A 13,132-nucleotide genomic window follows, 5' to 3' on the forward strand; every position below is an offset into this window, starting at 1 on the left:
TTCCAATGTTTTTTTTTTTTTTTTTGTAAACACGTGATTAGAGCCAGAGGCTCTAATAGCCTTCAAAAAAGGGTGGGCTTGGGGGCGTAGAATGAATATTTGCTATTGTCACATGGATTCTTCTCCTGGCCAATCAGGAAGGGGGTCCTGAGACCCGTTTCCCGATTGGCCGAAAGGAGAAGCCAAGCTATTGGCCAAGGAGGAGAGAGGAGATGCAGGGGACGCCCGACCCACGGAAGAGACTGAGGGGGAAGCCGCTGCTGCCTGCCCTCCACATGTCAGTCCAGGGTGAGTGAGCTGGCGACCAGGGGGGTATGGTGTGCGAGCTGGGGCTGGAGCTGGTGTGGTCCGGGGGGGGGGGGGGGTATGGTGTGTGGGCTGGGGCTGGAGCTGGTGTGGTCCGGGGGGGTATGGTGTGTGAGCTGCGGCTGATGTTGTCCAGGGGGGGATATGGTGTGCAGGCTGGAGCTGGTGTTGCCTGGGGGGTATATGGTGTGCGGGCTGGAGCTGGTGTGGTCCGGGGGGGGGGGGGGGGTATGGTGTGTGGGCTGGGGCTGGAGCTGGTGTGGTCCGGGGAGGGGGTATATGGTGTGCGGGCTGGGGCTGGTGTGGTCCAGGGGGTATATGGTGTGCAGGCTGGAGCTGGTGTGGTCCTGGGGGGTGGGGTATGGTGTGCAGACTGGAGCTGGTGTGGTCCGGGGGGGTATGGTGTGCGGGCTGGAGCTGGTGTGGTCCGGGGGGGGGTATGGTGTGTGAGCTGGAGCTGGTGTGGTCCGTCCGACGCCCCCCCTTCCCCCTCCCCCCCCCGGCCCATGGAGCACTAGCCGCCACTGATATACTGTATAGTATATAAGAGGTGTCTCTAAAAAGTTTGGCAAATGGTATCAGAAAACAAACAAACAAATTACCTTTATTGGCCTTCAAAATAATCGCCATCCTTCAAAACACACTTTTGGCAACGTTCATAAAGCTTCTGGAAACTGTCGGCAAAGGCCTCCTTTAGGAATTGATCGCAGAACCGCTGTCACATATTCTTGGAATGCTGCCACGTCTGCAAAACATGCGCCTTTCATGACGCTCTTCAGGTGGGGAAACAGAAAGAAGTCCACAGGCTCCATATCAGGGGAGTACAGTGGATTATCGAGAACAGGTACACTGTGCTGAACCAAGAATTGGTGCACATGGATCGCACAGTGATGTCATCGTGCATCAACATCCAATGTCCAGTCCTGTGCAACTCTGGTCTGGCCGAACTATCTCTGGATAGCCATGTGCGTCCACTTGGCCTATGTCGCTGTTCAGATATTGGACTGTTCACCAAACTTTTTAGACACACCTGATATATGTAGCACGACCCCTTGGGGGCTGCTGGTTCTTAAAACATCCTCTGCACTCCCTGGACCCTGAAAAACATCCAACCCGCTAGACACTACAGGTTCAGTTATTTTCTGTGAAGTTATGCAAAGATACTCTCAACACCCGGATACCAGTTTAACCATTTACTGGATTAAAGCAAGTAAAACAGGCATACAAATAAGAAACACCAAATCTGTATGTATTAATAAGTATGGTGTCACTCTTCCAAATCTCAGTAATATAGGCGGAGCTTGGGAGATTGACACCAGCAAAAGTAAAACACTCAAACAATATACAGTATATGTATTTATATTAGGTGAGAGTGACTGTAATGTATTACAACTATAACTGCTATAGTGTGACTCAGATATAGCAACCTCAAACTGTAATCTGCTTCTTCCTGTTCAGCTAAATAATCAGTCTAACTCAACTGGCAGGAGTATATTCTAGAACTGGGGGCCCTCTTTAAGGACTAAAGAAAGTGTAGTCTCTGTGCTAGCAAGGCCTTGCACTTCTTCACCGGCAGTTGGAGCTCTTTATCACTCTTCATGTGATATTTGGGGCGACACAGTGGCACAGTGGTGTAGTGGTTAGCAGTGGTGTAGTGGTTAGCACTTTCACCTAGCAGCAAGAGGGTCGCTGGTTCGAATCCCAACCACCACACTACCTGCCTGGAGTTTACATGTTCTCCCTGTGCCTGCATGGGTTTCCTCCGAGTACTCCGGTTTCCTCCCACACTCCAAAGACATGCTGGTAGGTTAATTTGATCCTGTATAAAATTGGCCCTACTGTGTATGTATGTGAGTTAGGGACCTTAGATTGTAAGCTCCTTGAGGGCAGGGACTGATGTGAATGTGCAATATATATGTAAAGCGCTGCGTAAATTGACAGCGCTATAAAAGTACCTGAAATAATAAAAAATAAATATTTGTAATCCAAGGTTAAAGATTTTAATAAGATCCTAACTGCTGTCAGTGTACTCTGTGTGCAAATATATATTTGCAGTTCCCAAAGGTCACCAGGCACTTTAATGTAACTTCAGTGTCCACGAGTGACCCTTTTGTCCTCCGGCAGGACCTCTCCTTCTGATACTGCGTCGCAGGGCAGACTCTCAGCATACGCTGTACTAGGCCGCTCTTTCAATGCCGCTCGCTGTCCCTTCAGCTCTCACACTGGACTAGTCACTTTCCTGTGACTTCCGTCATTCGCTCCACTCAGGATGGGCCCTCTGCACTCTAGGCCACGCTATCAGGCCTCCGCCTCAGTCAGTCTCTCTGCAGCTCTCCTTCTTTGATTCGCACTCCACGAGTCCCCGAAGCAAGAGAGTGCACATCCGACCATGCCCCCCAGTATATACCTTCCCCCGTGATCCTCCTCGGATCCCCAAAGCTCCCTGTAGTTCAGTCAGTCATCCATCTCATGGTCTTCGCCCTCCTTCCGAACTATATCCCCCATAATCCAGTTCGGCACTCCTAGGGAGGAACCAATCCTTCTTGTAAAGCTCTTAAAGGAGCATCCTGACATGGTCCAGACTGCGATCCAAACATAAGGACACAGTAATTCTAGCACGGCTATATCCTCCCCCCACTTGAAATTCTTTGGTCCCCAAAGATGAAGGGGTTCTCCTATGAGAATAAATTACACAGTCACATAATATAATAAAAACAAAATAAACTAACAACAACTATGTGTGGAATTTAGAACAGTTGATAGCTGGTCAAAAAATGTAATTTTTGGTGAGATACTCACAATAGAAACATGTCTAAAAGGATGCAGGCCCAGCAGCTTTCCTCGTTAGAGCCCTGCTGCTGCCACAACTGACAGATAATTATAAAAACACTCCCATTTGACCCACTCAGCACAGAGGCGCAGAGGAACAAACATGGATTTCTTCAGAATACCAAAAGGTAGGAATCTGCAACAAAGTTTGTTAAAATCCCTGCAATGTACAGAGATCAGCCAGAGGGGAATGTTTTTTTCTCAACAAAAGTGGAGTTACGCTTTAAGGGCAAGAACTGATGTGAATGTACAATATATAAGTAAAGCCCTGCCTCAATTGACCATGCTATACAATAAGTACCAGTAATAATAATGCTTATCTTGGGTTGATTTTTTTTTAACACTATAAACATTTTTACTTACATTTTATTAATAATCATGGTATTGTGGGAAAAATAAACGTCATTAATTAGCTACATATTGGTCTAGCTGTTTCTTCTGATTTCTTTCTTGTTGTCTTTGATACATCTAAACCAATGTTTCTCAACTCTTCATGTACCCCCAACAGGTCATGTTTTTTAGGATTTCCCTCAGATGAAATGGCTGTGGTAATTACTAAAGCAGTGAAACTGATCAAATCACCTGTGAAAAATAGTGGAAAGCCTGAAAACATGACCTATTGGGTGTACTTGAGTACTGGCGTTGAGATACATTGACCTAAACTACCATAAGTGTGCATACTCATTTGTAATTCTGTATTTTGGCCACAAGATGTCAGCATTGGTAACATTGTATTTCTTGCAGAACACATCCAGGAATACTTGTCATATGTAATACATTGTATGCAATTTGTATTTTTTGCATTTTATTTTTTATTTAATGTTATAGAAAACCTGTAACACAAAGCACTACATACAAGGTGTGGGGTGCACTAAACTACAACTGCTAATCAGATTTCAGTCTAGAGAGGCCATATTTTTGAATAATAATTTCTAAAGTTTTTAGTCTTATAGTAGTACTAAAATCTTATGTTTTTTTTTTTTTTTTTTTTGTTTTGTTTTTTCTAAAATACACTGGTGCAGAGCAGTGGACAATAAGCTTCTGTCCGGAAGTGTGCACTCAGCACATCTTGAAGTCTCTGTGACCCCCCCCTTCCTTGTGGCTACATGTCCCATGATGCAAAGTGCCACTGTGCATGCCAGTCTGCCCTGCCTACCTGTGCATGGGACTATTGCATATGTGCCCCTGGTCCTGCCTGACTCGGTACGTTGGCAGCATGCATGCATGGGTGTCACCACGGGACCTTGCTAGAGCAAGGTGACAAAGAGAAAACAGGCGTCTCTTGAGTAAAGATTGTGCAAGTTTATTATACAAAGTTCATAAAAAAACGTACATGTGGGTAAGATGAAAGCAGTTTCAGTGTAGTTTAGGGGTTGCCACTTTTAAGCATGAAAAAGGAGTGTGCGCTCTGGTTTTCGCAGTGCGCATGGTCCGAAACGCGTCGTAAGCACGCCAGAAGATCCCAGAGGGCAACGTTGCAGCTCACAGTGCGGTTCAGACCTCGGACCCAGCCTCCCACGTCATTTCCTGCCGGTCAGGAACCGGATGCTAACAGAGACCAGCGAACACAGATAGTGGCCCCACGCCATTCTAGGACACCAGGCAACCCCTAAACTACACTGAAACTGCTTTCATCTTACCCACATGTAAGTTTTTATGAACTTGGTATAATAAACTTTTACAGTCTTTATTCTCAAGAGCCGCCTGTTTTCTCTTTGTTCCTTCACATGTTTGGAGATGGCTTCGGGTCTGGTATGGATTTTAAGGGTCCCCCCAAGCTGTTTTTATCCCAATTTTTTTTTTACAATAATTTTTTTAAATTCAGCTATCAGAAAATAAGTCTTAACAACCTATTAACTGTGCGCTCAGCAGGCGAACAGGCGAACCTGCTAGGCGACGAGAAAGTTCAGGTGTAAGGCGAGTACCTCAATGGGTGATGTTTACGCCAAACTTATGCTTGGCCCAAACTGTTCACCCATCCCTAGTGATGCTTGAACACTGTAACCCCTTGCAGTGCAGGAACTGACCCTGCTGTTAAAAATTAGAAGAAAAAAAAATGAAATGAAATGCACTTGTCATACAGGTGCAGAAAATGTGTGCATTGGGTGTTGGTGGTGCCTTAACACAGTAACCCCTCACAGTTACTCTTGCTGGGTGCAGGAATGGGCCCTGCTGTTAAAAATTAGAAACAAAAATTGAAATGACATGCACCTGTCATACAGGTGCAGAAAAATTGGGCCTTGGGTGTTGGTGGTGCTGTAAATCAAAAACATTGTTGGAAGCTAGCATAATCAAGATTCAGGAACAGGATAGGCAGCATAGGCAGTCTTCAAGGGATCGCAGATCCCTAGCAAATTCAATAAGTTACATCAGCATCAGGGACAGCAATCAGGGGAGGGCTGGTAGCCTTTGGCCTGGGGGTCAAGTCCAGTCAAGTGGCCCATTGAACCATCGAATGAGCTCACCATCCATGCCCACCTGGTTTTGGACTGACAGCTGTATACAGTGTCTGGCCCCTACATTAATCCAGCCCTGAGTGTGGCCTTTTTACCAGTTTTTACCACTTTCTAGAGTGGCCCGGGGGGCAATTGCCCCCCTGCCCCCCTTGCCAGTCCTCCCCTGACAGCAATTATGCCCTAAATAAAATGAGTACTGCTGGGCTACAAAAAAAAATCACTGCTGATGCAAAAGTAATAGCACCCACGACACAGAAGGGGGAGTACTAATAATGCAGCAACAGAACCTGATGCTGCTAAAAAAAAAAAAAATTGAAAAGAAAAAAAAATTCAATGAAGAAAAAAAATGGGATCAGTGGGGTGACAGAGACCTGTTGTATATACCAACACTTCAGTGGCCCCACTACACTATGTTACACAAGAATCACAGCACAGCACTAGACTAGACTAGACACAGCACACTAGAGTGCACTAAACATCAAAGCACAATCCACTAACTACCCTGCCTAATCTCCACTCCTAACACACTCCACACGGCTGCTGTGTAAGCAGCCTTATATAGTGTGGTGTGTGGACTTAGCCCCTGAGCCGTGATTAACTAAAGGCACCCTGCCAGTCATGGCTCTGACAGGACATTGTGCTGTGATTGGCTGAAGCATACAGGTCAGGTGCATGCTTTGGCCAATCACAAGCACTTAATGCACTGCAATTGCGCTGTGCATTATAGGGCGCTAATCGGCGGGGGAACTTCCCGCCGAGCGCCAGATTTGTTTGTGTGTTCTTAGAACACACGAACACCTGATGTTCAAATCTAACTTACATTCGACTCGAACATTAAGCCCATCACACGAGTACAACTTTCACATAGAAAAGGCAGAACTGAGGAACAGTCTCACCCCCATCACAGATGTCCTCACATGGACTCTAATTGCGGAGGAAGAGAGGAGGGCATGTCTAACCATGCACGTAACTGAGTGCTAATTACTGAGTGCTCTGGGTCCTTTATGGTGCCCGTTGGACTGGGCAGTCATATTCAGACATCCTGCACAACTTCTGCAAGGAAAAATGGGGAGGTAAGAGAATGAAAACACAGGCATATCTGGCTGCATATCCATTTCTGTGACTTTATGGGCTTTACAGGTTGCAGTTATATAGTAATAAACGTTTTAGCCACTAGATGGCAGCAGCATTACAACCTTTCCAAAGCAGCAGTACGCATCCTGCAAATAGGAATATAAAAAAATATATATCAAGCAACACTTTATTGTATGAAAATAAATGGAATGGATTGCAGAAAGTGAGCCACAGCAATCAGAAACATGTACAATATTACTTGCTGTAATGATAGTGAGGTCTGATAAACCAAAAGTCCATCTGGCTCAACCAATAAAAAACTAAAAGAAAACACAACCATACAATCACATATACACAATCCTGTACCCACAGTTGATCCAAAGGAAGGCAACAAAAAAACCCAGCAAAGCATGATCCAATTTGCAACAGCAGGGGAAAAAAATCCTTCCTGATCCCAATCGGACAATAGGACAATTTCATGCTCCCAACTTTGTGGGGAGAGTTTGGGGGTGGCCCCTTCCCATTCCAACATTACTGCACACCAGTGCACAAAGCAATGTATGGATGAGCGAGTTTGGGGTGGAGGAACTTGACTCGCCTGGAACCCGATGGGAAACCTTTGGGAAGAATTAAAGCAGAGAGTGTGAGCCAGGCCTTCTTGACCAACATCAGTGCCTGACCGCACAAATGCGCTTCTGGGTTTTTTATTTAAGGGGTTTGCCACTTGGCTCCCCCAGTATGGTCTCCGTTGCCTCCGTGGGATCTCAATTTGGTGCTGTCTATTCTGCAGTAACCGCCTTTCGGAAATATCTGCGAGTTTCCTCTGCTTACATTGTCCAAGAAGGTAGCTTTCTTGGTGGCTATTACTTCTGCATGCAGTGTGTCGGAGCTGGCGACGTTGTCTTGTCATTCACCTTACCTGGTGGTGGCTCACCGAGACAAAGTGGTGCTTCGCCCTTGTCAGTCTTTCCTTCCTAAGGTTGTTTCTAGTTTCCATCTGAATGAAGGCATTGTGTTGCCTTCCCTGTGTCCTAAGCCTAAACATCCTTGCACTCTCTGGATGTGAGTCGGGTAAACAGAGTATACCTTGCTGCAACCGAGTCGTTTAGGAAATCAGCCTTACTGTTTGTCCTTACGGATGGACCCCGCAAAGGGTTGGTCACGTCTGCCACGACCATTTCCAGATGGACAAGAGAGACAGTGGAGCAGGCCTATTTCATCAAGGGTCAGGTTCCTCCGTTCCCTGTTAACCACTTGCCGACTGCTGCACGACTATTTACGTCGGCAGTCAGCCCCTCACAGGCAAAGCGACGTAGGGCTACGTTGCTAGCCTGTAAGGATTTTGGGAGCGAGTGCGCACCGCCAGATGCGCGCTCCCGCTCGGTCACGGACCCTCCCGCGCGTGTGCCCGGCGGACCCGATGTCCGCTGGGCACTCGCGCTCGTCCGTGACTCAATGCAGAGATCAGCGTGCATGCCCCCTTCAATGCAGAGATCAGCGTGCATGCCCCCTTCAATGCAGAGATCAGCGTGCATGCCCCCAATGTAGTGACCAGCATACATGCCCACTTCAATGCAGTGACCAGCATACCATTCCCCCAATGCAGAGATCAGCGTACATGCTCCCAATGCAGTGACCAGCATACTGTACATGCCCCCAATGCAGTGACCAGCATACATGCCCCCAATGCAGTGACCAGCATACATGCCCGCAATGCAGAGATCAGCGTGCGTGCCCCCAATGTAGTGACCAGCGTACATGCCCCCAATGTAGTGACCAGTATACATGCCCCCAATGCAGTGACCAGCATACATGCCCCCAATGCAGTGACCAGCATACATGCCCCCAATGCAGTGACCAGCATACATGCCCCCAATGTAGTGACCAGCATACATGCCCCCAATGCAGTTACCAGCATACATGCCCCCAATGCAGTGACCAGCATACATGCCCCCAATGCAGTGACCAGCATACATGCCCCCAATACAGTGACCAGCATACATGCCCTCAATGCAGAGATCAGCGTGCGTGCCCTCTTACTTACCTGGAGCAGCAGCGGCGGCGGGCGGCTTCTGGTCAGTCAGTCGGCTTCTCCTCGGTCCCAGCGGCGCGTCTCTGAGTCCTCCGCTCCCGCCTCCTCCTCGGCCAATGGCATGAAGTTTGCCTTGTGCCCAATCAGGAAGCGCTTCCTGATTGGCCAGGAGGAAGATTGGTGTGACAATAGCGAATTTTCATTCGCTATTGTCACGCAATAGGTAGGCTCGGGACGCACTGCTCTGCGCCCCGGGTCCACCCTTTGCATCGCCTTATTAGAGCCTCTGGCTCTAATCAAGTGATGCCAAAAAAAAACCCAATGAAATCCATGCGTCTGGTGCCCCTGCATGCAGATTAGGGGGCCGGACGCATGGATGGGGGGGCGGCGCCCCTGCGCCCTCTGTACACCGGACGCCACTGGTCAAGACTATGAAATTGGCAGCATATAATATAGAATACTAATATAATATAGGGGTCAGGACAATGCAAAGTACAGCACAGCATACAGTGTGAAGGAGTCAGGATAATGTAATGAACAACACAGTATACAGTGCCTTGAAAAAGGGGCATTTATACCCCTTGAAATTTTCCACATTTTGTCATGTTACAACCAAAAATGTAAATGTATTGTAGCACCCTCCTAGGTAGGTGCTAGGTAGGTAAAGCCTAGTGTCTCCATCTGCTTATCAGGGGAGGCCTGTTGCATGTATCCAGCGTGTGATTTATCTGGGCTGAGGGAGTGTCCCCACTGTATCCAATAGGGGAGCCTGTTGGACAGTGGAGGAAACCCAGCCAGTGACACACAGGCTTTTGTAACTATCCCAGTGGGTTGGCACAAACAGTGGTGCATCCTGGGATATGTTATGAAAGCCAAGGGCACATGTGACAGGGTGTCTTCGGGCAGGAAGCCAGGTCCCAGAAGGATGGTGACGGTTATCTCTCCTTCTGCTGCAGTGGATGGTGGTCACAGGCGGTCAGCCTTGTGAGCCAGTGTGGAGCTGAGCCAGGAGGTCCAGGTAAGCTGACTAGAAGAGCTGAAGGCAGAGCAACCTTGGGAAAAACAGTGTCCGTGAGTACCGGGAAGCTTGCCGGGGGTCTGTCCAGGAAAGGGGACCACTCCAGTGGAGAGTCAGTGGACAGGTGTCAGCACACACAGCAAGTGAGAAAGGGGTGCCAAGTTAGAGCCCTGAAGAGTAATTCAAACAGGAACACATTATCTATCTTCACTTCACTACAGCTAGTTGTCCTCAAGATTGTGCATAGTTCATAGTTGGAGTATCCCACTCATCCCAGTTCCAAATAAAAACACCAAAAAAACAACATCCCCTGAATTGATTATTGACTGAGCCAAGGACTTTCAAATGCTATTTGTCTGCTATCAGTTGCTAAGGGTAACCCAGGGGAATCCAGAAAGTGTAATTCATTTTTTCATTTTTTTTGGGCATTACCCTTCACGCATGCTGGGACTGGTGGCGCTTCCTATATGCCTTTCCGTTTTGAACTTTCACAGTATTGGACTTTTTTTCTTTGATATCTCTATGTTTAACCACTTCCCGACAGCGGGAATGTGGTTGTGTTATCCTGACCGGACGTCATATGACGTCGGCAGGATAATACAGCTCTGCGCGCCCCCCGGGGGCGCGCAGAGCGGCGATCGTTGATGCGAGGTGTCAGCCTGACACCCTGCATCTCCGATCTCGGTAAAGAGACTACTGACGTAGCTCTTTACCATGTGACCAGCCGTGTCCAATCACGGCTGGTCACATAGTAAACAGGAACAGCCGTTGATCGGCTTTCCTTAGTTCGTGCCTGACAGGCACGAGTAAAGGAGCGCCGATCGGCGGCTCCCCTGACAGGGGGGGGTCGGCACTGGTAATCAGATCATTGATTACCAGTGCAGACCCTCGGGGGGGGATGCCACTAGAACCACCAGGGATGCCCACTATGACCCCAGGGATGCCCACTATGGCCACCAGGGATGGCAATCAGGGCTCAGGAAGCCCCCCCCATTGCCCTCCCCATCAATGCTGCCCACCAGTGCCCTCCCTATCAGTGCTGCCCACAAGTGCCCATCATTGCCATCTTTCAGTGTCGCCCACCAGTGTCCATTATTGCCCACCAGTGCCGCCTATCAGTGCCCATTAGTGCCCATCAGTGCCGCCCGTCAGTGCGGATCAGTGCCGCCCATCAGTGCCCATCTGTGCCCACCAGTGCCGCCTATTAGTGCCCATTAGTGCCCGTCAATGCCACCTATCAGTGCCCGTCAGTGCCACCTATCAGTGCCCATCAATGCCGCCTATCAGTGCCTAGCAGTGCCGCCTATCAGTGCCCACCAATGCTGCATATCTGTGCTACCTATCAGTGCCACATATCAGTGCCTATCAGTGCCACCCCATCAGTGACACCCCATCAGTGCCTGTCAGTGCAGTCTCATCAGTGCTCATCAGTGCAGGAAAAAAACTTATTTATTTACAAAATTGTATAACATAAACAAAAAAACTTTTTTTTTTTTCAAACTTTTCGGTCTTTTTTTATTTGTTTAGCAAAAAGGAAAAAACCCAGAGGTGATCAAATACCACCAAAATAAAGCTCTATTTGTGGGTGGAAAATGACATCAATTTGGTGTAAGTACAGTGTTGCATGACCGCGCAATTGTCATTCAAAATGCAACAGCGCTAAAAGGGGAAAATTGGCCTGGGCAGTAAGGGAGGAAAGTGCCCTGTATTGAAGTGGTTAATTCATTTTTTGTCACTTGCACACATGGACTTTATATGGTCTAATACTTTATATCATTTTTAAGCATTTTTAGGATATTGAATAGATCACATTGCACATTATGATCATGTATGATTCACTGTTTATCTTTTTCTTGTTTATTAAATCATTGGCAGCAGGGGCGTAACTACAGGGGTTGCAGGGGTTGCAATTGCAACCGGGCCCCATGCTCCAGGGAGCCTGTGTGGCTCCCCTGTACACCTGGATAGGAGGGGGGCGGGGGCAGCATGTAGAGAAATAACTGTCCTCCTTTTTTTTTTTTTAATACAATAAAATACCAAAAAAAATAAAAACTACTGACACCAGTGGGTGAACTTCCAGGATCGCAAAGGTCACACTTGCAACCGGGCCCTGGCATTCCACCACCGTGGGGAGGCCCCAAGATAGCAGGAAGGGGGCCCACTGCAGAACTTGTGAAAGGGTCCCGCTGCGGGACCGTAATAAAGGACCTCACAACGAGAGTAAAGCACCCCAGGATCAGTGGGAAGAGCCCCAGGCTTGAAGAGAAGGGCCCTGGCCAGGGGTCAGGGGGGCCCTTCATGGTTTCTTGCACCGGGGCCCTGAAGGTTCTAGTTACGCCTCTGATTGGCAGCTATATCAAATAAATATAAAGCATAGAGGTTACAAAGGGTAAACAAGGTCATTTTTTCACTATGCCATAACTATACGCCGTATCCAGGATCTGTAATTAATTTACTGCGGGTAAATAAGCTCAACAGTTATTCTGGCAGCAGCACACAATAGCGAAATAAAATTGTACGATAACATTCCCAGCAAACACATTATCAAGCTTTATAATCATAAACTTCAAACAAGCACCATCAAAAGAAAATTTCATCACGTCAGGAAGTTAGTGTTGCCAGGCTTTATGGGTAAACAATCATTTTAAAAGTGACAATATGTACAATTTAGGACAGACTTAAAGCGGAGTTCCACCCAAAAGTGGAACTTTCACTCTTTTGTTTCCTCTCCCCCTCCGGTGCCACATTTGGAATCTTTCAGGGGGGAGGGGGGAATGGGTACCTGTTTTTGACAGGTACCCTTCCCCACTTCCGGGATACGGCGCCGCGGCACTGTCCCTCGGAAGTTCGGCCCCCTCCTCCCTCCTCCTCCGCTGAGCCAAAAGGAATGCGCAGCGCGATTCATGCATGCGCTGTAGGGACCCGCCCGTGATGCCACAAGGCTTCATTGCCGGGTTCCCTCACTGCAACGTCGGCGGCAGCACCCGACAGCCGATGGAAAAATTGGCTGCGGTGCCGACATCGCTGGACTCCAGGACAGGTAAGTGTCCTGATATTAAAAATCAGCAGCTACAGTATGTGTAGCTGCTGACTTTTAATTTTTGGAGGGGGAGGCAGAACTCCGCTTTAAAGTGAGTCCACCCAAAATGATATTTTTATTATAAGTGGAACTTGGTGAGCTAAGGCATCTTACATGTCTAAGAAGCTCCAACATGGAGATCTTCTGGCCATCAGAGATGTGGGTGTTCCTGCCCCTTCTGTCGCATTCTCTACATTGTAAAATGTAAAATTAACCACTTGCCGACCAGTCACATTGACTGTACTGCGGCAAAGTGGCTCGTTCCCGTCCAGCGACGTAGATCTACGTCGCTGGACTCCTCCCCTTGTGGGCGGCGCGCGCACGCCGCCGGAGGCTCG

The sequence above is a fragment of the Pelophylax lessonae genome (genome assembly GCF_965119305.1).
Source record: "Pelophylax lessonae genome assembly, chromosome: 12".
Lineage (NCBI taxonomy): Eukaryota > Metazoa > Chordata > Amphibia > Anura > Ranidae > Pelophylax > Pelophylax lessonae.